Here is a 22,053-nt window from a genome sequence, read left to right as displayed (position 1 = left end):
ACGCTCAACCACTGAGCCACACGGGCCGGGCCCTCCATGCTATTTCGGAGCCTGGGTGTGATTCTGTAAGCACCTCAAGTACAACACGTACCTTTTCCATCGGCTTTACTTGTTTAGAGAGGGCAGACCTTGCCAACCACTTGACAGACGCTCCCTGAGGCCAGCACAGCCCTCTCCGCAGGTGTAGGACGGGTGCAGCGCCCGCGGGCAGCAGGCACTTGGTCGGTCCAGGAGAGAAGAAGGAAGGAAGCAGGGGGCAGGGCGGGCGAGGGAGAGAGATGTGGGAGTGATGGTGAGCAGTGAGGGCTGCCACCTGCCCGTCCTTCTCTGAGGCCCTCCGTCTCCCAGATGCCGCACAAGCCGAGGCCGGCCTGGCTCTGCTGCTGCCAGGAGCCGGTCCCTCTGGGTGTGTGTCCCGTGAGAGTCCCGGCGACATGGGGGCGGGGGAGCAGCCCAGAGGGGCCCGGGCCCCTTAATTCAGAGACTGTGTACGCGGCAGCAATGACAGGGTTCCATTAAAGGGCATTTGCCGGCGTTCGCTGGTGCGGAGGGAGCAGGCTGGGGGCGGGCAGGCCCGAGGCTTTGGGGCCTGGGGGGGGCAGGGGGGCGGGAGAGGGGGTCACGGATGAGAGGAGGAGAGACCGCAGCACGGCTCTCACTCTCCTGTGTCCTCCGGCTGCACACGCTCCTCGCTGTCCCGAGTGTTGACGTGAACGTCCGGGTGCTGACCCCTGAGCCTCGGACAAGCGCCCTCACGCGGATGTTCACCCGCGTCATGCCTGTGGCCCCGAGACCACGGGACCTAAGGAGGGGGCGGTGGGTCCCGTGCTCCGCCCGCCAGGCAGCCCTGCGCTAGGAGCTGAGGCGGCCACGTGGACGCCCCGCTCTCCGCCTCCCACAGGCACGTGAGGGTTCCCCGCGGTTCAGGGGACTTGGCGACGGCGGGTGGAGGACTCGGGAGGCGATGAGATTGTGGAGTGGCCATGGCCGGCCCGTCCGCTTTCCTGTCTCAAGGTCTTTGAAAGGCCCTTTGGATTCGCCTCTGCCTGGGGCGCGGGAGGCAGACTCGGGGTGCAGAGCCCGGCTCCGGACAGCCTGGCACCCAGGGGGCCTGGCAGCCCGCATCCCGCCAGGAGGAGGCCCGGCGTCCCCTGCGGCGGCCGGCAGGGCCGTCCCAAACAAGGCCAGGCGTGGCTCCTGGTTAAAGACTGCGGTTATGTAGGCTGGCGGGTTCCCACCTAATTCTCTTAAAAAGTCATTGATGGGCTGCCTGCACGTCCCACACTGGGCATCGAGCCTGCAACCAGGGGATTGAGCCCACAACCCGGGCATCGAGCCCGCAACCCAGGCGTGTGCCTTGACCGGGAATGGAGCCGTGACCTCCTGGTTCCTAGGCTGATGCTCAACCGGTCGGGCACGGGGTAAAGACTCAAGTGGCAACTGCAAAAGTCAGACACGTCAGACACGTCACCGTCCACCCCTCTGCCCGATGTGCTCAGACCCCAGCTCTGTCTGCGCCAGGACACGTCAGCAGTTCTGCTGGTTTGTAAGCCGCGTCGTCACTGACCCACGGGACTGCTCTCCCAGGACACGTTGGCAGCTGCGTCCCCCGCCAGCCGAGCGGCTGAGGGCTGGCTGTGCCCTGATGGGGAGGGAGGGAGCAGGTGTAAGGCCCACCCCAGCGAGCACGCTGCGGGACGACGGTCGGGCGAATCTTTCGGCGCCTGACGAACGGCCTGAGGTCCGACCTGCACGGCCTCCTGATCCCCCCCAGGTCAGTGCGGCCGAAGTCGGCGCTGAGTCCTGGGGACGCTACGCCCCGTCCCGGCGAGGATGCGCGCAGTTTTACTGAAATAAAGAGAAGGGAAAGTGACTCTATGGAAGGCCATTTCACTGAGGAAGTGGGGATGTGGTTTGGCTTCGCCCGGCCCCTGGGAACAGCAGGACACACAGCCAAACTCCACGGAGGTGCTTTCCCAGGGACCTGGTCGGGGTGACCCTGCCGACAGAACGGTGCAGGGTTCAGGGGTGCAGCTCTGTCCGGCATCCCCGTGTACAGCACCCTGTGTTCACCCCCCAAGCCAGGTCTCCTTCCGTCCCCATGCGTCCCCTTTTCCGTCTCCCCGCGCCCCCATCAGCGTGCCCTGTCCGCGTCCCTGGACGTTGCTCCTGACGCCGTGGAGTGAGGACGGCAGTTCAGGCTTCCCCGCCCTCCTCCCGCTCCCGTCTCAGTTGGTGTTGGTTTCACGGTCCTTTTTTTTTTTTTTTTTTCATGATTCTTTCCACCAGTTTTGCAGCCCTGGCCTCAGTAACGCCCCATCCGCCTCGGCCCGCGGGCGGCTTCCTGCTCCGACTCCCCTCCTCCCGGGCCCTCCCGCTGGCCTTCACCCAGGAAGGGGCGCAGGCACCGCCCACCCCCGGGGCCAGGACCCAGCCCCCGCCCACCCCGCCCGGAGCCGCGCCCGGAGGCCCCGCTGTCCTGCTCCCAGCGACCTGCTCCCCACCCCGCCCCCACGAGGCCTGCCCAGCGTCCACCCAGGGCCCCGGCAGCCGGGAGCAGACAGAAGCCGCGCCCACTGCCCGCCCGCTGCCCCCACCCGGGGACTGGGTTTTGTGTGACACACAGAGGGGGCTCCTGAGGGGCACCCCACATGCCCCCGGCACCCGCTCCCCAGCGCGCACACGGCCGTCCCAAAGCTGTCGCAATAACAGGGCTCGGCCGCTCCTGGGGGCCGGTTTCATGAGCTTCCGGTGGCGAAGGTTTCAACACTCAGTCTGCCCTGATTTTGCCGCCTCTGACCCAGAGCGGGGCTGGGGGTGGAGGGGCCACATGGCGGCAGAAGGGAAAACAGGAAACGGAGTTCTCGGGAGGAAGAGCCGGAGACGAAGAGGCTCTCACCGGATTTGGGTGCAAGTGTCCAGGCCGGCTCTGCCTCCGCTCCCTCCGCTCCGGGCCGCCCACGGGCTCCATCCGAGGCCCGGGCTGTCCTGCTCCACCACCCACGCCCGCCGCTGCCAGGCCTCGCCCCTCCGGCTCGGGCTCCGGCTCCCGGGCCTAACGGGCCCTGGGCCTGGCACGCTCCGTCTCCTGCCACCTGCCCCGCCCAGGGCCCCCGCCCACCCGCCTCCGTGGGGAGGCCCGGACCCCACGCCGACTGGGGAGCCTCCCGGCCCAGCCCCGGCGCTCCCTGGTGACCTGGGCACGACGGCCCACATCCGCCCGCACTTCTCTGCCCGTCGAGGACCGTCTCCCCGTCTCCTTCCCTCTCCCGGACCTCCCTCCCTCGGAGGAAGGCTGGTTTCCTGGGGGACTCAAGGTTACTGGGTTCCCGGGGCGTCGGGGAGCGGGAGTGGTTGCCGCCCACAGTGGGGACTGGAGCCCCGAGTTCAGGGGACCCCAGCCGCCACGGGCCCTGGGCCCTGAGTCTGCTCCAGGCCGGCTCCCCTCAACCCCCGGTGAGGGCACAGCCGGGGGAGGGGGACTCTGAACAGAATTGGCCGAGTTTCTCCAAGTCACTGACCCAGGAAGGGGCCAAGCCTACATGTGGTCCCTGCGTGGATTCCCGTGTGAATAACCCGCTGTCAAAAGCCTCTGGGAGCCCGGCCGGCGTGGCTCCGTGGTTGAGCGTCGCCCTAGGAACCAGGAGGTCACGGTTCGATTCCCAGTCAGGGCACAGGCCCGGGTTGTGGGCTCCATCCCCAGTGCAGGGTGTGCAGGAGGCAGCCCATCCGTGATTCCCTCTCATCACTGATGCTCCTCTCTCTCTCCCTCTCCCTTCCTCTCTGAAAGCAATAAAACTGTATTTTTTAAGACGTCTCTGGGAGCAATGTGATATGGGGATGGTTGTTTACTTCATTAGGGTTATGATAATATGTGTGGCGTGTGGTGTGTGGTATGTGGTATGTGGCGTGTGATGTGTGGTATGTGATGTGTGGTGTGTGGCGTGTGGTGTGTGGTGTTAGGGTTCCGGCAGAAAATGCCCTTATCAGAGATGCGTACGTGAGCACGTGGGCGGCATGGCCACCTGGCGAGACGGGAAGGAGGTGGTGAGCGTGGCAGGTGCGGGCGATGGGCCTATCTGGGGCACCTGGTGGGGTGCGCGTCCCGGCGGCTCCGCCTCCTGTTTGCGGGCAGCATCACCCTGTTGGCCTCCCCGAGACGGTGCCTCGCGGGGTCATTCCTGGGTGCACCCCTGAAGGCCAGACCCCGGCTGCCCCGTGCCGCGCTTCCCCGAGACCCTCGGCCCTCCGTGTGGGACGGCCGGGCCCCGCCCGCCGTGTCTCCGAGGTTTGCCTGGACACGAAAGGTCTGACTTTCAAAGTTTAAAAGCGTGAGCCGCCCCAGGTGGGAAGAGGAAGCTCCCCTCAGTCAGTCACCCCAAGGAACCCCCCTGCCCGGTGGGGGCGGCCGGGGAGGAGTGCGGCCCGGGAGGGGGGGCTGTGTCGGGAGTTGGGGTGGTGCTTCCCGGAGGAAAGGACCCCTGGGGCTGTCTCCACAAATGGGGGGCTTATCGGGCAGAGGAATCGCCCTGTCCTCCGGGCGGGGCACCCTGATGGGGGGGCAGAGGACATGGCTTTGAAACCACCGCGCCCCCCTCCCCCCCAGGCGCCTGCTGGCTCAGCCTGGGACCGCGTTCTGGCTTTTCTGAGGAGGGGCGAGCTGGCCGGTGACCCCGCCCCGGACACCCCAGGGAAATGCCCTCCCCCCTCAGGGCACAGTCACCAGGTCTCTGCCTCCTGGGCCCCGCTTCCCGCCTGCAGCCGGGCTGACCCCAGGACACACAGGGCGGGGAAGCTGTTGTTGCTGCTACGGGGTCGTGACCTTCTCGGGGGAGGGGCCACCGCTGCCCCCCGCAGCAGGAAGTTCCCGATCATTTCAGGAATCTGTCAGAATCTGTCGAAGGACATCCTGAAAAGCAAGGCTTGTGGGATGAGTGCCAACCCCCTCTTCTCCGTTAGATAGGACGAGGCCGATTAGATGGTCCCCTCGGGCATTTCTCCTCGCGGCTTCCTTCCTGCTGATAAGGGCTTCAGTGTTTACAGGTCACTGCGCAGCTGCCCTCTCCCACGCCACTCCGGGCGCTGAGCCTGCGCGTTCCCCTTCGGAGCCTGGCGGGCGTCCTGGGTCACGTTGGACCTGAACTTCCATTTGCTCCATTTGCTCCCTTTGCTCCGTGCTCCCTCTGCATCCTGTCCGGCTCCTTCGTACGAAACACGAAACACGTCGGTGAGTCAGCTGCGTTCCCTGGCGGCTCTCCGGCCTCCTGAGCGGCGCTGTCGATGCTAAAAGGCGTCGGCCTCTCCAGAGGCCCCGGGGCCAGGAGGCCCTGAGGACCCCGGGCTGTGCTTTCTCGTCTGGGCTCAGGGCCCAGGGCCCCCCGGGCACCCCACTCGCCTGGCCTCCATCACACCCGCCTTCTGGGCGCTCGGCCCCCGGAGGCACCAGGGCGCGTGGGGAGACCTGCCTGCGTGGGACCAGCCGCCGGCGTTTAGAAACCTGCCCCCTCCCATGGTGTACTCATCAGGAGCGCGCCTGCCTTCAGATAACGGCGACCTCTGACCTCCCTGTGGCGGCAGGAAATCCATTGTGCGGCAGAGCCGCTCGCGGGAAGCCAGGCCTGAGGGAGCCAGGAGACGCTCAGCAGGACGCGGCGTCCTGTGCTGACTGGCCAGGCGCTGAGTCACAGCCACGCCCTCCCCTCCCGAATGCTCGGTCGCCTTTCAGATCGGAGGCTGATCCATCTGCTCTCCGCTCCCCGAGCGTCCGCTACCACGGGCAGGGCAGATCCTCGCCGCCCACAGGGCCCCTCGGTCACGGCTCTTCATCGGAGAAGGACGAGTGAGGCTGACGGGGCCTCGGCCGGGCGCTCGGTGGTCGGCGCCGGGTCCTGGGCACCGAAAGGCTGCGGGTTCAACTCCCCGTCGGGCGCCTGCCCAGGTTGTGGGTTTGATCCCAGGTTGGGGCACAAGCGGAGGCAACCCATCGATGTCCCTCTCTCTCCCCCTCTCTCTCCCCCTCTCTCCTCCCCCTCTTCCTCTGTCTAAAACCAATAGAAGTCATGTCCTTGGGTGGGGACTTAAAAACAAACAGCTGCGTTGAGTGGAGCCAGAATGTCCAGCCAACACGGCAGAGCTGCCCAGCCCCCGCTTCCCGGCGTTGGCCTCCCGGGTCTCGTCCCTCCTCTCTGACCCCAGACGCTTCCCTGGAAACGGTCTTGCGTGGCAGCCAAGGACATCAGATTCAGAGCCAACACACTCACGAGGGCAAATCATCTTTAAAAGGAACAGCACTGGGAGCCCTGGCCGGTGTGGCTCAGTGGATAGAGCGTCGGCCTGTGGACTGAAGGGTCCCGGGTTCGATTCCAGACAGGGCACAGGCCCGGGTTGCAGGCCTGATCCCCAGTGGGGTGTGCAGGAGGCAGCAGATCCATGATTCTCTCATCATTAATGTTTCTCTCTCTCTCTCCCTTCTTCTCTGAAATCAGTAAAAATATATTTAAAAAAGAACAATACCGGGAGCTATAATTTCTTCTGTTTTTCAAAGAAACAAAGGCATTGATTTCTCTGTGGTCTTGTCCGTAACAGCTCAAGGTCGGCAATTTGAGCAACAGAGGCCTCATCTCCTAGGGAGAGATGCTGGGGGCTGCGGGGGGGAGGGCAGGTGGGAGGGAGGGCAGGTGAGGGGGAGGGCAGGTGGGGGGAGGGCAGGTGGGGGGGAGGGCAGGTGGGGGAGAGGGCAGGTCGGGGGGCAGGTGGGGGAGAGGGCAGGTCGGGGGGCAGGTGGGGGGAGGACGGGCCGTAACCAGGAAGTGTTGTCGGGTGAGCATGTCTGGTAACTGCCCGATCTCGGAGGGAAAGGCTTGCGCCTCTGGGCTCTATTTTCTCTTCCCGTTTGTGGATTTCCTTCCATACGGCTTTGATATTCATACTGTTGTGTCATTTTCCCTAAAGAGAGATGAGGAAGGAAGAAAAACAGCCCCCTTCTGAGCTGGGGCTCCCGAGGGAGGGCTCCCAGGAGACGGGTGGACAGACGGGGAGGAGATGCTGACGAGTGACAGGCCTCGTGGACCCTCCGGCACGGTCCCTGCAGAGACCGGCGTACGCCCCCGTCCTGCAGGCAGGCATTTTCTGGGCCCGGGCCGGCGGCCTCACTCAGGGCCGGCTCTTCCTCCTGCGGCTGGTCCGTCAGGGCCCGGAGGAGAGGACCTCCCTGCAGAGAGAGCTCCTCAGCACGGCTCCACGTCTGTCCGTGCCCCCCCCCCCCCCCCCCGCCCTGCACTTGGCCCTGCTCACCTCTGCCGGTGCCGGGTTGTAACGGCACAGGCTGCCGTGGGGCGCGAGGCTGCGCCAAGGCGTGGCTGATGGGCTCTGACCCCTCGGGGCCGCGGTCTGAGTCGGCTCCCCCCTCGGCCTCGCAGTGTGGCCTCCAGGACGCACGGCGGGGTTAACGTGCCCAACCACAGACGCTGCTTGGACAGAACTCATCAAAGGCCCGGCTTCGAAGCCTCACCTGGCGCCACTGTCAGCTCAGACTCACGGCGCCCCTGTCGGAACCACGGGGGGGTGAGGGGTGGACGGGAAGGTCAGGGTGGAAATGTCACCTCGCAGTCTCGGGTGCGGAGACTTCGGGACGGGAACACTGTGGAGGCGTGAACACATTTCCACGATTCGCAGTGGATTCTTTTCAGCCCCCCTCCCCCTCCTCATCACACTCTGCCCGCTGGCGAGCTGGGCACACACGCACCTCTGACGTCGGCGTGTGCAGTGCGGAGGGTGCGTGTGCTGCGCGTCACGCGTGAAAGGAGTGTCTCGCGGACAGTTAGCCCTTCACATGGTCACGACCGTCCCGTGGGCGCGCGGTGACTGGAGGAGACAGGAGCCCGGGGGCTGCCTGCCGAGGGATCGAGCTGGCAGTGATGGGGGTGAGGCTTTGAGTGAGTCCTCGGGAGCCTGAACGGGACCCGGCGGCCTCTGTCCCTGATCCCGGCCCTTCCCCCCGAGAGCACTGTCCCCCGAGAGCGACAGGGCAGGGCTGCTGGCCCATTACAACGGGCTGCGGGCGGGGCAGCCACAGCCCCGGGAAGTGCCTGAGGGGCGCCTCCCCGAGACGGCACTGCCTGCTCTCCTGGCCCCCCTCATGCCTGGGCGGCCGGGACACTTTTCCTGGGGCTCATCCTTGTGGTGCCGGCCAGGACCCCCACCATTGCTCGCAGATGATAAACCCGACAACGAGGCCCTCCCCTCTCTCTGCCTCTCTCCCTCTCCTTCTCAGCGTGTCAGCTGGCCAGAAGCATGTACACAGAGGGGCTCCACAGTTAGTTAGTGGGGCAGGCGGGTGGGTGGATAAATGGATGGGTAGGTGGGTGGGTAGATAGGTGAATGAGTGGGTGGATGGATGGATGGGTGGGTAGGTGGATGGATGGGTAGGGGGGCGGATGGATGGGTGGATAGATGGGTGGGTGGGTAGATGGGTGAATGGGTGGGTGGATGTGTGGGGGGATGGATGGATGGATGGATGGATGGATGGATGGATGGATGGGTGGATGGATGGGTGGGTAAATGGGTGAATGGGTGGGTGGATGGGTGGGTAGGTGGATGGGTGGGGGGGTGGATGGGTAAATGGGTGAATGGGTGGGTGGATGGGTGGGGGGGTGGGTGGATGGATGGGTGGGTGATGGGTGGGTAGATGGGTGAATGGATGGGTGGATAGGTGGATAGGTGAATGGGTGGATGGGTGGGCATGTGAAATCTATGCGTCCATATAATACTCTGGAACTTTGACCTTTTATATATGAAAGTTGATACATTCAAGACAATCTCCTATGTAATATGCATACAAATGCCTGCCCCCCACACACACACACACGTGTTTCCCCAGCAGCCCGCACATGTGCCCTCACTGGCCTGACCCTGTCCTCAGGGGTCAGTGAGGAGGGAGCAGACTGTCACCTGAGCAGAGGGTGAGCATGTGAGGACCCTGCCCTTTCCTGCGACTCACCCCTTTCACACCTGGCACCTCCCTGAGCCCGGCTCCCTGCCTGAGCCCGGCTTCCTGCCTGAGCCCGGGTCCCTGCCTGAGCCCGGCTCCCTGCCTGCGCCCGGCTCCCACTCTGAGCCCGGCTCCCTGCCTGAGCCCGGCTCCCTGCCTGCGCCCGGCTCCCACTCTGAGCCCGGCTCCCTGCCTGAGCCCGGCTCCCTGCCTGAGCCCGGCTCCCTGCCTGCGCCCGGCTCCCACTCTGAGCCCGGCTCCCTCCCTGAGCCCGGCTCCCTGCCTGCGCCCGGCTCCCACTCTGAGCCCGGCTCCCTCCCTGAGCCCGGCTTCCTGCCTGAGTCCGGCTCCCACTCTGAGCCCGGCTCCCTCCCTGAGCCCGGCTCCCTGCCTGCGCCCGGCTCCCACTCTGAGCCCGGCTCCCTCCCTGAGCCCAGCTCCCGCTCCCTCCGGCCTTTGCCCTTCACCCAAAGGGGAAGTTGTATTCACGTAGGAGGGTCCTCGGGTTTAAAAGTGGCTGAAAGGTCAAATGACACAGAGACACAAACAGGAAGCTGAGGGTCAGGGCGTCCAGGAGCGCGTGTGGAGGAGGTTCGAGGAGGGACGGGGTGGCCAGACCCAGGGCCGCCCCCGCCTCTCGCCCCCTCCCTGTGCCCCCACTTCGTCTGAAAGCCTGGCCGGAGCTTCGGCCTCACACACGTCCTCCTCACACACGTCCTCCTCACACGTCCTCCTCACACACGTCCTCCTCACACGTCCTCCTCACGCACGTCCTCCTCACACGTCCTCCTCACACACGTCCTCCTCACACGTCCTCCTCACACGTCCTCCTCACACACGTCCTCCTCACACACGTCCTCCTCACACACGTCCTCCTCACACGTCCTCCTCACACGTCCTCCTCACACACGTCCTGCGCCCCCCGCCCCCCTGTCTGTCTCGGGCCTGCAGGCCGGGCCACTCTGGCCGCGTCAGCGTGTGGGGTGCGGGTCTCCGTGGCGTGTGCCCCGCCGTGTCTGCCGCTGGACAGTAAGAACGCCCGAGGGCGGGAAGGCATGGCCAGCGGTCCGAGCCTCCGGAATGGTCCTGCAGACCGAGCTCGCGGCTCCCCGCGGCCGCCTGACATGGGTGCTGCACCGGGCAGGGAGCCAGGGCTCGGGGTGGAGAGGAACAGACTCCGACACAGAACCACGGGATCTCGGGGATCACAGCGGGGGGACCCCCTCCACCTGTGTTCGCTCACATGACGTGCTGGGCGCCGGGAGCGACAGAGCACGGCCACGGCTTCGGCGGTGAGCGAGGGGCAGCCTGTGGCGCAGCCGCCGCGGGGCGTGTCCGGGGCCACACGTGGGTTCTGGGTGGCTGTGGTGGGGAAGGCGGGCATTTGTCAACTCACAGCACCGGACGCTTCCGTGTTTAAGGTGTTACTGTGTTTAGAAAGAAACGGGGGACACTAAACTGGGGAGCCAGCCTGGTCGGGGCCAGGGCGGGGGTAAGCGGACGCCCGCTTTTCGAGGACCCGGGAGAGTCGCCCTTCAGACACCAGGCCCTGCCGGTGGCCGCCCCATTTCTCACTGTCCTCACGGCGTTCGGGGTTCCTGACCTGCAGAGCGGGGGCATCCCCGGGCGTTTCCCCGGACAGAGCACCCGGAGCTGCGGGCCCTGGAGCAGGTGGGCCCCCGCGTGAGTGACGGGTCACAGGACGTGGGCGGGGCCACGGCTGTCCCCGTGTGCGTCACACCCAGATCACTGCCCCGAAGGTGGAGACTTCAGAACCTTCTTCTTCTTTTTTTAAACATGTTTTTATTCAGAGAGGAAGGGGCGGGGGGGGGAGAGAAGCATTAATGATGGGAGAGAACCATGGATCGCTGCCCCTGCACGCCCCCCACGGGGATCGAGCCCGCAACCCGGGCCTGTGCCCTGACTGGGAATTGAACTGTGACCTCCTGGTTTGTAGGGCGATGCTCAACCCCTGAGCCACACCGGCCGGGCCAGAACCTCCTTTCAGAATATGCCCTAACCTGTGTGGCTCAGTGGATAGAGCGTCGGCCTGCGGACTCAAGGGTCCCAGGTTCGATTCCGGTCCAGGGCATGTACCTTGGTTGCGGGCACATCCCCAGTGGGGGGTGTGCAGGAGGCAGCTGATCGATGTTTCTCTCTCATCCATGTTTCTAACTCTTTATCCCTCTGCCTTCCAATCTGTAAAAAATCAATAAAACATATATTTTTTTAAAAAAATAATGTGAGTTATACTCTATCCCTTAATCAGGCGAATTCAAACCTGATAACATGTATTAACATTAAAAAAAACATTGAAACCTGTAAAGAACTTTTGTGAGTGTATTTGAGCCAAACTGGACATCTGCTGATAGATTAGGGAGGCGGGAGAAAGCACACGAGGAATCCCCTGGGATTGGGTAAAAAGTGAAATGATGGACAGGTGCTTCTTTTACAGAGATGGCTGTAGGATCGTTAACATAATTAACAGTTGACGATTAACTTGATAACAATAACAATGAGGGAGCGTCCAGGTGCCACGTGTTGTGCCCTGAGGGGTCCGGGAAAAGGGGAAGTTACAAGTTACCCAGACATCTCACCGATATGTTATCTTAGAGGCAAACAGGCAAATGGGCTCAGGAAAGATCTACGTGATCTTTGTCCGGGAAAATACCGGCCTAGGACTGACCCCACCATAACCTGTGTGTAGGTAAGTATTTAATTTCCAGACCATCCTTGGTGGTTATTTTAGGCCTTTGAGTTTGCACAACCGCCATGCAGGCCTCCCCGGAGCGTGTCAGGTCGGCGTGTGGCTCCTTTCGTCCGCACGTGGAAACCATTGCTGTTGACGGCGATTAGAACGGAACCTATGAACTCACCACACAACGTCCTGTGTGGCAGCTGAAACTTGGAGTTTACCGATTTCTTTTAAATCAGCCCCGAGGCAGAAACCCCGAGTCGGCAGTTTCGTGTGATCGATCCAAGGATCACAGCCCGCCCACGGAAGCCACCTGGGTCCCTCATCGGCCGCCGCACCTGCCCCGGCGAGCGGATGGCACGTGTGACAACGGACGCCTCGGAGCCCGGCGGCCGTTTCCTGCGGAAATGTGCAGCGTGGGAAACGCGTGGCGCGGGAGGGTTTCCGTGAGGAACCGGCCCCCCTGGCCGTGGGCTCATTTAGAAAAAGGAAAGCAGCCACATCCGGCTGCGGCCCACCGTCTTCCAGACGCGGCTGCCAGTCAAAGAGAAACCCGGGCGCACAGGAGGAGTAGGCGGTCAGAAGGGCGGCGGCACCCCGTTCACCGGGGCCAGCACAGCCCTCGCCGCCGCCGCGGACAGGTCCTCTCCGCCGGCCCCTCGGGCTCACGGCCGCCTCTGCTCGCTGGTCCCGCTCAGTCTGGGAACCCGCCTGCTTCCTCCTGCTGCTCACGCTCAGGGCCTCAGGGCGGCTGTTCTAGAGCTGCTGGTGCCGAGGGGAAACGGAGCCACAGCGCTTCCTTTCCATCTGAAAGGGGCCCTTCACTGCCCCGGGGGGGTGGGGGGTGGGGGGAGGAGGGGGGCCCTTCACTGCCGGGGGTGGGGTAAGGAGGGGGGAGGGGGAGGGGGATGGGGATTCTTCACTGCCTGGGTGGGGGGAAAGAGGGGGATGGGGGTTCTTCACTGCCCCGGGGGGTGGGGGGGTGGGGGGATGGGGGCCCTTCACTGCCTGGGGGGGCGGGGGGGGGAAAGGGGGGACAGGCTGAGGCCTAGGCCTGCTCCTAGCAGCTGCGCAGCCAGCTTTCCTCGGAGCCTGAGCCCTGGAGCTCCGTGTCCTTTAGCACGAATCTGTCACAACCCGGCAAGCAGGCGGCCACCCCTCCTGGTGCAGAGGCTCAGCGGCGTCAAAGGTGTCGCGCCCGTGGCACATCCCGGCATCAGCACCCCCACCCCACAACACACCCCCTGAAACGTGCATGTAAAAGGCACAGAAGCCGATGCTCTCAGGCCCCAGGCTTGCCCTGCCTCTTGCAGGGAAAGCAAGGCTTCCTCCACGTCCCCCTGAGCGGGAGGAGCAGGCCCTGGGCTGGGCGGGCACAGCGAGCACCCAGCGAGGTCCTGAGAAACGTCCAGATCTGAAGGGAAGGACATGTGAACCGCGTCGTTACTTTGTGTGGCTCAGGGTGGAGCGACTGGAAAACATTCAGGTTACACGTCAGAGATGGAGAGCTGATCACGTTTACGACCAAAACATTCAAAACTACTGTAACCTCGGTCTCTGGGGTGCTCCCAGAATTCTTTACGCGGAGAAACCCCGGAGGACAGCTCGGCGGGGGTGTTCACCCGGCAGTGGGAGGAGCCGGGGCTGCACTCCCCTGGCTGCCCAGCCCCCGCAGACGCTCCCTTCAGCTCCTCCTGCTGGCCTTTGCCTTCAGGGCAGGAGAGGCCTTGGGTGGCTGTAGGCTTGGGGTGTGTTCTCCCCACTAGCCGGTCAGCTCCGGGAGGACGGGGCGGAGTCTGCTCGTCTCCCACAGGCCCTGGCACCCAGCACAGCGCCTGGCAGGCGCCTCAGGAATATTGGAATGAAATGAAATCGGTGGGTGTGGGGGTTGACACAGTCACCCATCGGCCTCAAGAATTCACCTCCTGCTTTGTTTGGACAAGTCCAACATGTGTTCCTCTCTGGTCGTGGGAGAACGCAGCAGGCCGTCTTTAAGGAAAGAGCACCTGGCCTTGTCACCTAGGGACGTGACTGACTCCACACAGGGTTTCACAGCAGCAGGGGCTCTGCGGGCCCAGGAGGAGGAGGAGGAGGAGGAGAGGAGGTGGAGGAGGAGGAGGGGGAGGGGGAGGGGGGAGGGGGAGGACTGATAACATCGGCTCTTCCTAGAAAACACACATCCGTCCCATGAGCCCTCACTCCACGCGGAGACTAAGTCAATAGCCTCCCTGGCTGGCCCCGCTGACCTGCCTCCTGACGCTGCTTATCGAGTTCCAGGAACGGTGTCTCCTGCGTTTCTGGAACAAGGTCTGGGGGCCGAGTCCTCTCGCTCTGCGGGCGTCCGGCGGAGCTTCCTCAGACGCTGCGGCTCACAGTCACCGTCACCGTCACCGTCACCATGCTTTCCCGAGCCCTCCCCGCCCGCCGGCCCGGGCCCCACGCTTTCCCGTGTCCTCCCCGCCCGCCGGCCCAGACACCACGCTTTCCCATGCCCTCCCCGCCTGCCAGCCCGGACCCCACGCTTTCCCGTGCCCTCCCTGCCTGCCAGCCCGGACCCCATGCTTTCCCGTGTCCTCCCCTCCCCGCCGGCCCGGGCCCCACGCTTTCCCGTGCCCTCCCTGCCTGCCAGCCCGGACCCCATGCTTTCCCGTGCCCTCCCCTCCCCGCCGGCCCGGGCCCCACGCTTTCCCATGCCCTCCCCGCCTGCCAGCCCGGGCCCCACGCGGCCGCCTGCGTCCCGGCGGGTTTTCCTGGTCGATGCTGAGCCTGTGCTTACCCCCTCCCTTGTTTGCCGGAGCCTCCTCTCCGCCTCCTTCTGAGAACCAGTTCTGGGGTCACGGATGTTCTGGGGTCACGGTTGTTCTGGGGTCATTGTTGTTCTGGGGTCACGGTTGTTCTGGGGTCATGGTTGTTCTGGGGTCACGGTTGTTCTGGGGTCACGGTTGTTCTGGGGTCATGGTTGTTCTGGGGTCACGGTTGTTCTGGGGTCATGGTTGTTCTGGGGTCACGGTTGTTCTGGGGTCATTGTTGTTCTGGGGTCATGGTTGTTCTGGGGTCACGGTTGTTCTGGGGTCATGGTTGTTCTGGGGTCACGGTTCTGGGGTCATGGTTGTTCTGGGGTCACGGTTGTTCTGGGGTCATGGTTGTTCTGGGGTCACGGTTGTTCTGGGGTCATGGTTGTTCTGGGGTCACGGTTGTTCTGGGGTCATGGTTGTTCTGGGGTCACGGTTGTTCTGGGGTCACGGTTGTTCTGGGGTCACGGTTGTTCTGGGGTCACGGTTGTTCTGGGGTCATTGTTGTTCTGGGGTCATTGTTGTTCTGGGGTCATGGTTGTTTTGGGGTCATTGTTGTTCTGGGTTCATTGTTGTTCTGGGGTCATTGTTGTTCTGGGGTCATTGTTGTTCTGGGGTCATGGTTGTTCTGGGGTCATTGTTGTTCTGGGGTCATGGTTGTTCTGGGGTCATTGTTGTTCTGGGGTCATGGTTGTTCTGGGGTCATTGTTGTTCTGGGGTCACGGTTGTTCTGGGGTCATTGTTGTTCTGGGGTCATTGTTGTTCTGGGGTCATGGTTGTTCTGGGGTCACGGTTGTTCTGGGAGCAGCAGGAGAACTAACGCGCCATTCTCACCCCCCCCCCCCCACGCCCAGCCTCCCGTGGACGCAGGGATGGTGGGGATGAAGACGGAAGATCAGTCTGTGAGGCGGGAAAGAGCCCTTTGTCCTGGGAGCGGGGTGGGCGGCCGGGTGCTGAGCAGGCTGGGCCCGTCGGCGGGAGACGCGGGAAGGGCGCGCAGCCCTGTGGCTGGAATGGCTGGGGTTCGCCCTGGGTGACCCCTAGTCCTCAGTCGGCATGGCTCACTGTCACCTCCTCTTGGCGGGCGGCTCCCAAGCCTCTCTGTGGGGAGAGGGGAGAGCTCTCTCAGCTCGGGGAGTGGGGGGAGGGGGGAAGATGGCCCCATCGCCAGCCGGGCCACCTGGGGCAGGCGGCTGGGCCTGCGTGTCCCAGGGTCACTATTGTGAGGGGCGCAGAAGGCCCCGGGCCAGCGAGCTCCAGGCGCCCGGGAGGGGCTCGACGTGGGTGGAGTGTCGGGTGCGTTTCTCACGGCAGCTCAGGTGCAGGGTGGGCACCGTCCCAGGGCGGCTTTAATTAAGTTAATTAAAATTAAATGAGGTGGAAAACGCAGTTCCTCTCACAGCGAGTGCTCCGTGGCCACAGTGTGCCATGGCTTCCGGCTGGGCCAGGCCTGGGCTGTCCCCATCATCCGGAAGGTTCCATGGCCCGGCGCTCGGGGAGGCCCGGGCAGCGCTTCCGGGACCTGCACGCCCGGGCCGCCCCCGTGCACATCCGGGCGGGTTGGCGCCCACTGTCCGCCCGGAGCGCAGCGTGGAGGTGTGCACAGGCCGCGGTGGTCAGGGCTCGGCGGTCGGCACCGGGCTGTTTCGCTTCCTGGGGGGCAGCACGCGGGTGGAATGGAAAGAGAAGTCTCTTCCCCCCTCGCAGGTGAGCAGAGGCCTCCCTTTCGTTCTGGTGTCGGAGGTTTGAGGGCTGGTCCTGGGCCCGGCCGCACGGCCAGGGACGTCACGCCACTTTCAATGCGTCCCCGAGCCCTTCCCACCCGACAGCCGCCCTGGGCAGGCGTTTCCAAAGACGGAGCTGCACACCACCCCCCCCCCCCCCTTCCCTCCGAGTGAAATGCCGGGGCCCCTGCCCCGCCTCAGTGTGATGTGCGTGTGCACAGACGGGCTGGAGCGAGTATGAGCTCTTCCTAGGCCGCGTCGCTGTGTGAAAACACTAAAAATTACAAATAAACAGGCTGCAGCCGTACGTCTGACGTGAGCAGACATTCAGAGTCCACGAGGCTCACAGGAGAGGCTGCTGAGTGGTCGGCGCAGGGACCTGAGAGCAGACGTCGGTGCTGCCCCCTCCCTCCTGGTTCCCTCCCAGCCCCTCCTCCCGGGTCACCTCCCCAGATGTGCACAGGCCCTGGTGCAGGCCCCGGTGCATGGCACAGGCCCCGGTGCAGGCCCTGGTGCAGGCCATGGTGCAGGCTGTGGCACAGGTCGTGGCACAGGCCGTGGTACAGGCCGTGGCTCAGGCCCCGGTGCAGGCCCCAGTGCAGGCCGTGTTGCAGGCTGTGGCACAGGCCGTGGCTCAGGCCCCGGTGCAGGCTGTGGTACAGGCCGTGGCTCAGGCCCCGGTGCAGGCTGTGGTACAGGCCATGGTGCAGGCCGTGGTACAGGCCGTGGTGCAGGCCGTGGCTCAGGCCCCGGTGCAGGCTGTGGTACAGGCCGTGGTGCAGGCCGTGGTGCAGGCTGTGGCTCAGGCCCCGGTGCAGACGGTGTGGCCGACCCAGGTCTGAGCAGTTCCCCAGACGCTCGGGGCAGGGTCCTAGGCTCCAGGGAGTCAGACGTAGACACAGCAGCACATCCTGCTGTCCCAGCTCGCGCTGCAGGGCAACCGCAGAGACAGTGACAGTGAACTAGCTAACCGGCGGTGCAGGCGCGGCCGCGGGGAGGAGCCAGCGGGGCTCCAGGACGGGCAGGGCGGGCTGTGCAGGCGGTTCTCGGGGCCTGAGGCCAGAGCACTGAACCGGTGCGTCGTCTACAGAGGCGAGCCCGTGGCAGCCGTTCCTTCGTCTCGAGTCTCAGCAGCATCCCCGCTCCCACGGGAGCAATACACGTGCACGCCCAGCGGCCCAGCGCCCAAAAGTGTGCAGACACATAGGCGTTTGGAACTGAAGACCCCAGATGAGTGCAAATCGTTATATAATTAGAGCTTCCTCCGTGCCTGGAGGGACTCACTGCCATGGTCTGAGGCCTGACTGTCCCCGCCCCCCTCGGGGCCCCAGGAGCGTGAGGAGTGGGCTCCATGGCTGTGCACAGCCTGCCGCCTCGGCCCAGGGCCCAGCGCTGCCTCAGCGACCTGAGCGGCGGTACCGGTACCGTCGCAGACTCTGCGTCTGGACCTCGGGGACCGACCCGCTGGGGGTCCTGTGTGTGTCCTTGTGGTGAAAGCGTGTGGATCCCCCACGCCGCTCACGGCGCCTCTCCTCCAGCGAACAGGCCCCGAGAGAAACACAGGTCGTTACGCGTTGGCCGCGTGTGTTTTGACCCAACGCCGTCATCTCACGAGCCCGAGGTGGAGCCAGCGCGAGCAGCCCTGGCCTGCAGTGAGTAACAAGACATAGAGCCTTCCCCAAAGTTCTTCTGGCAAATTCCGCAGACGTCCGGAAGGCAGCCCCCACCTGGGAAACGCCACCTCCCCAGGGAGAGGGTGCGTGCCCCGATCCCGGACCCAGGGAGAGGGTGCGTGCCCCGATCCCGGACCCAGGGAGAGGGTGCGTGCCCCGATCCCGGACCCAGGGAGAGGGTGCGTGCCCCGATCCCGGACCCAGGGAGAGGGTGCGTGCCCCGATCCCGGACCCAGGGAGAGGGTGCGTGCCCCGATCCCGGACCCAGGGAGAGGGTGTGTGCCCCGATCCCGGACCCAGGCCCGCGGGCGACCGGCTGCGTGGGTGGCGGGGCGGTTTGAGGAAGTTGAAGGCTGAGGGCACCGGCCGGTTTCGCGTTGAGTCCCTGTGGCCGGTGTGAAATCTCAGACTGAATCACTCCCCTCCACTCAGCCGGCGCGGCCCCCGTGCGCCTGGGGTGCTGAGCCCAGGGAGCAGGCGGGCTCGGCGCGGAGGCTGCACCAGGGGCTCCCCGGCGACGCCGCGGCTCTGCGTCCCCGTGGCTCAAATCCTCAAGGAGTGAGTGGAAGCTGGAGATAGGATGACGAGCCCTGGCCGGGGCGGCTCAGTGGATAGAGCGCCAGCCGAGCACCAAAGGGTCCAGGGTTCAAGCCCAGATCAAGGGCACGTAGCTGGGCTGCAGGTGCATTCCCAGCCGCGTCGGGTCTCCTGGGGGAGGCAACCAATTAATGTGTCTCTCTTGAATCGATGCTTCTCTGTCTGTCTGTCTGTCTCTCTCCCCCACTCCCTCCCTTCCCTTCTCCCTCTACAAAATACCAGTGGGAAAATTATCCTCTCATAAAATTATCAATGGAAAAGGCCCCCTCAGAGCCACAGGCCGGTGAGGGACAAGGTGTCAGAGCACGTCCCTCCTCCGCCCGACTCCGTGGCCAGGGGGCGGCGTGACGTCATCGGTGCTGCCCCGAGGGCTCGTGACTTCAGGCTCTTGGCTCCGCAGCCCCTCCGGCAGCGCCGGCTCTGTTTGCCCGCCTTCGCTGACCTTGAACGTCCGGCCTGAGGGAGAGCCTGCCCAGAGCGAGTTAAACTGTAACCTCAGAGTCAGTGGGCAGGAGCCTTCGCTCCGGGGAGCTGGCTGCCCAGGGGGTTCCCGGGAGGAGCCTGTCTCTCCAACCCCCTGCCCGACCCAGGTCCCCCTTTCATGTGGGACATTTTCTTTTTTTTAATATATTTTATTGATTTTTTATAGTGAGGAAGGGAGAGGGAGAGAGAGTTAGAAACATCGATGAGAGAAAAACATCGATCAGCTGCCTCCTGCACACCTCCTACTGAGGATGTGCCCGCAACCAAGGTACATGCCCTTGACCGGAATCAAACCTGGGACCCTTCAGTCCGCAGGCCGACGCTCCATCCACTGAGCCAAACCAGTTAGGGCTCATGTGGGACATTTCCGTCCTCACGTTACCTCCTCTGTCTGAACAAAGCCCTGTCTGAGCTGTGATGACAGGATGTTATCTTCATCGCAGGAGAGGTATCTAACTCAGCTGTAGCCAAAGCACAAATGCAGGGTACGACTGGTTAGGTTGGGACAGAGGATCTCAAATTTTATTATGTGTCAGAATCACCTAAAGGGCTTTTTAAAACTGCGATTCTGGCCCGGCTGGTGTGGCTCAGTGGTTGAGTGTTGGCCTAGGAACCAGGAGGTCACGGTTTGATTTGGGTCAAGGGCACACGCCCAGGTTGTGGGCTCGATCCCCAGTGGGGGGCGTGCAGGAGGCAGCCGATCAAGGATTCTGTCTCATCATGGATCTTTCTCCCCCTCCCCCTTCCTCTCTGAAATAACGGAAATATATTGAAGCCGCGGTTCCTGGAGTCTCTCGTTGAGCAGCTCTGGGGGGGCCTGGGGTCTGCATTGCTCACGTTTCAGGGGCGCTGAGGCTGCGGGCGCCCATCCTTCGAGCGTCCCTGGATGGACGGTTCTCCTGCTTTCCGGCACGCACCTGGGGGGACGCTGCGGGCGGGACGCTGCCTCCATCGGTGGGGTCACAGGACTCAGCAAAAGCACACGGGGCTTTGAAGGCGTCCCGCAGGACTGTGCCTCAGACCACTGGCTCGGCGCGCCTGGAGCTGGGCCCAGGCCGGGAGGGTTTGCCGTTTCCCAGGGCATGTGTGTGCCGCGCCAGCACAGCCAAGGGTTCGGCGAGCCTGAGGGAGGGCCGGCGAAGGATGAAGAAAAGACAGACAAGAGAATAAGCTGGGTCTAGGTGGATCTTCTGTGCCTGGCTGAGGCCACAGAACAGATCCGGACGGCAAGCTGAGCCTTTATTTTATAGCCAGAGGTAAACAAGGTCATGGTCACCATAGTTACAGTGTTCTTGTGAGTTTCACTGGTTTTGGCAGCACTTGCTGCCCCTCCCACAGCCCATTAGCTACCCAGGAAGGATCTAGGGGGGTCATAAGGTCAAGCTTAATTATGCTAAGAGGGCTGTGCCCTCCAAGCTGGGACTCATTTGCAGCTTTGCCAGCAGGTCAGTCCGAGGCTTAACCCTATAGCCGCTCCCTACAGATGTGTAGTCAGGTGAGGCCCAGGCCAGCACCGAGCCTCCTGGAGACGGGGCGGGAGGGGGCCGGAGGCAGAGATCCGTATCTGGACGCCCGCCCCTGGGAACCTGCACCCGCCTCCCTGGGGTGAGACTCCTGATTTCGTAACCAGGCTGCAAGTCGCCAGATAATTGCCCAAAGGAAGGCCCGCATGGCATTCCCGAAGCTCAGTGGTCAGGGCCACGTGCCCGGAATGCCTCTCCGGTCACCGTGTCCCTTTCCTGTGGGTAGGCAGGTGACCCAGGGTGGATGCACGGGGCCGGCGCCTCCGGAAGGCCTGTCTCCCGCCGCCTCACGGCCGCCCTCGGCTGCGTTTGCCGACGCTGCACAGAGGGGTGCTCAGCCTGAGCCCCTGGACGCCGAGATCTGCACCCCAGAAGCAGGAGGGGTCGGGGCGCACATGACAGGGACTGTCTCTGCTCCCGGAGAGGCCCGCGGCCGACACTGTGTGACCTCCGACACCAGCTGGCTCAAGGTCACTGCTGGACAATGACCCCGGAGCCCAAGGCTTCGTCCCGCGAGCGACTCTCCCCACGTGACGAAGGTGGTACCTCCTCCTGGACGGTCCCCCCTGTGCACAGCGAGGAGAAAGCCGTCACCTGACCCGGAGAGGCTGTGGGGCCGGAGAGCGTTTCCTTCCACAACCAGAGAGGGAGCAGGGAAGGGCCAGAAAGAATGCCACAGGCCAACGCTCTACCCACTGAGCCACACCGGCCGGGCAGTCACGGCCTCTTTCCAACCATCTCTGTGTGAGTCAGGGCGGGGAGTCCCCCACGAGTGGCAGCCGCGCACGGAGGTGGCCGGGAGCTCTCCGCCCCACAGCCCCCCGGAGTCAGACCTTCCACTGGGCCGTCCTACGGGATCCACCCGCTGTCCTCGCCGAGGAGGGAACCCACGCGGTTGTTCTGGCCGAAGAAGAAAAGCCTCATCAGAGGCTTCGAACAGCACGTTCACACAATTTGGATCACGTGACATTTCACGTTTCTGGCTTTTGCCAAGAGCAGCGAGAAGTCTGAGCGTCCCGTGGCGATTCCGCTCCGGTGTGTGACTTCGTGTGGGGCCGGGAGGAAGTGGTTCATTCACCTCCGAACCGCGCCCCCAGAGCGGCTGGCTGTCCGTTCTGCAAGAAACTGAAGAGGTTCCACCTCCCCCGTGAGTCAGAACGAAGGTGCTCATGGGGAGACCCTGTCAAGCCGCACCGTCGGTAACCTTGGGAGGAAAAGCCACGAAAAAGAAACCAGAGTCAGAAAGGAAAACAGGAGTATTCTCTCGCCCCTCTCCGTCAGAAATTACATGGCCGCCTACGATGGCTGCCAGATGTAGTCAATTTTCAACGAAATCTTTTCGCTCTGGGTGAACCAGAAGTATTTGGCAGCCAACACTCTTTATTCATCCTGAACTCTGTTTTACTATGAGCTGCATCGTGGTCAAAGTTTTTTAAATAGGATAGTTTGGCTCAATACAATACGCACTTCCTGCTTTTATAAAAATTGTAAGTCAAAAAACATAAGATGAAATGAGACCGTTGCAACTGACACCCTACCTAGGATTTAGTAAAATGAATTATCCTAAGTCAGAATGT

Source organism: Cnephaeus nilssonii, assembly GCF_951640355.1.
Source record: "Cnephaeus nilssonii genome assembly, chromosome: 2".
NCBI classification, from domain to species: domain Eukaryota; kingdom Metazoa; phylum Chordata; class Mammalia; order Chiroptera; family Vespertilionidae; genus Cnephaeus; species Cnephaeus nilssonii.
The sequence above is the reverse complement of the archived record's forward strand: the minus strand, read 5'-3'. Positions refer to the sequence as shown.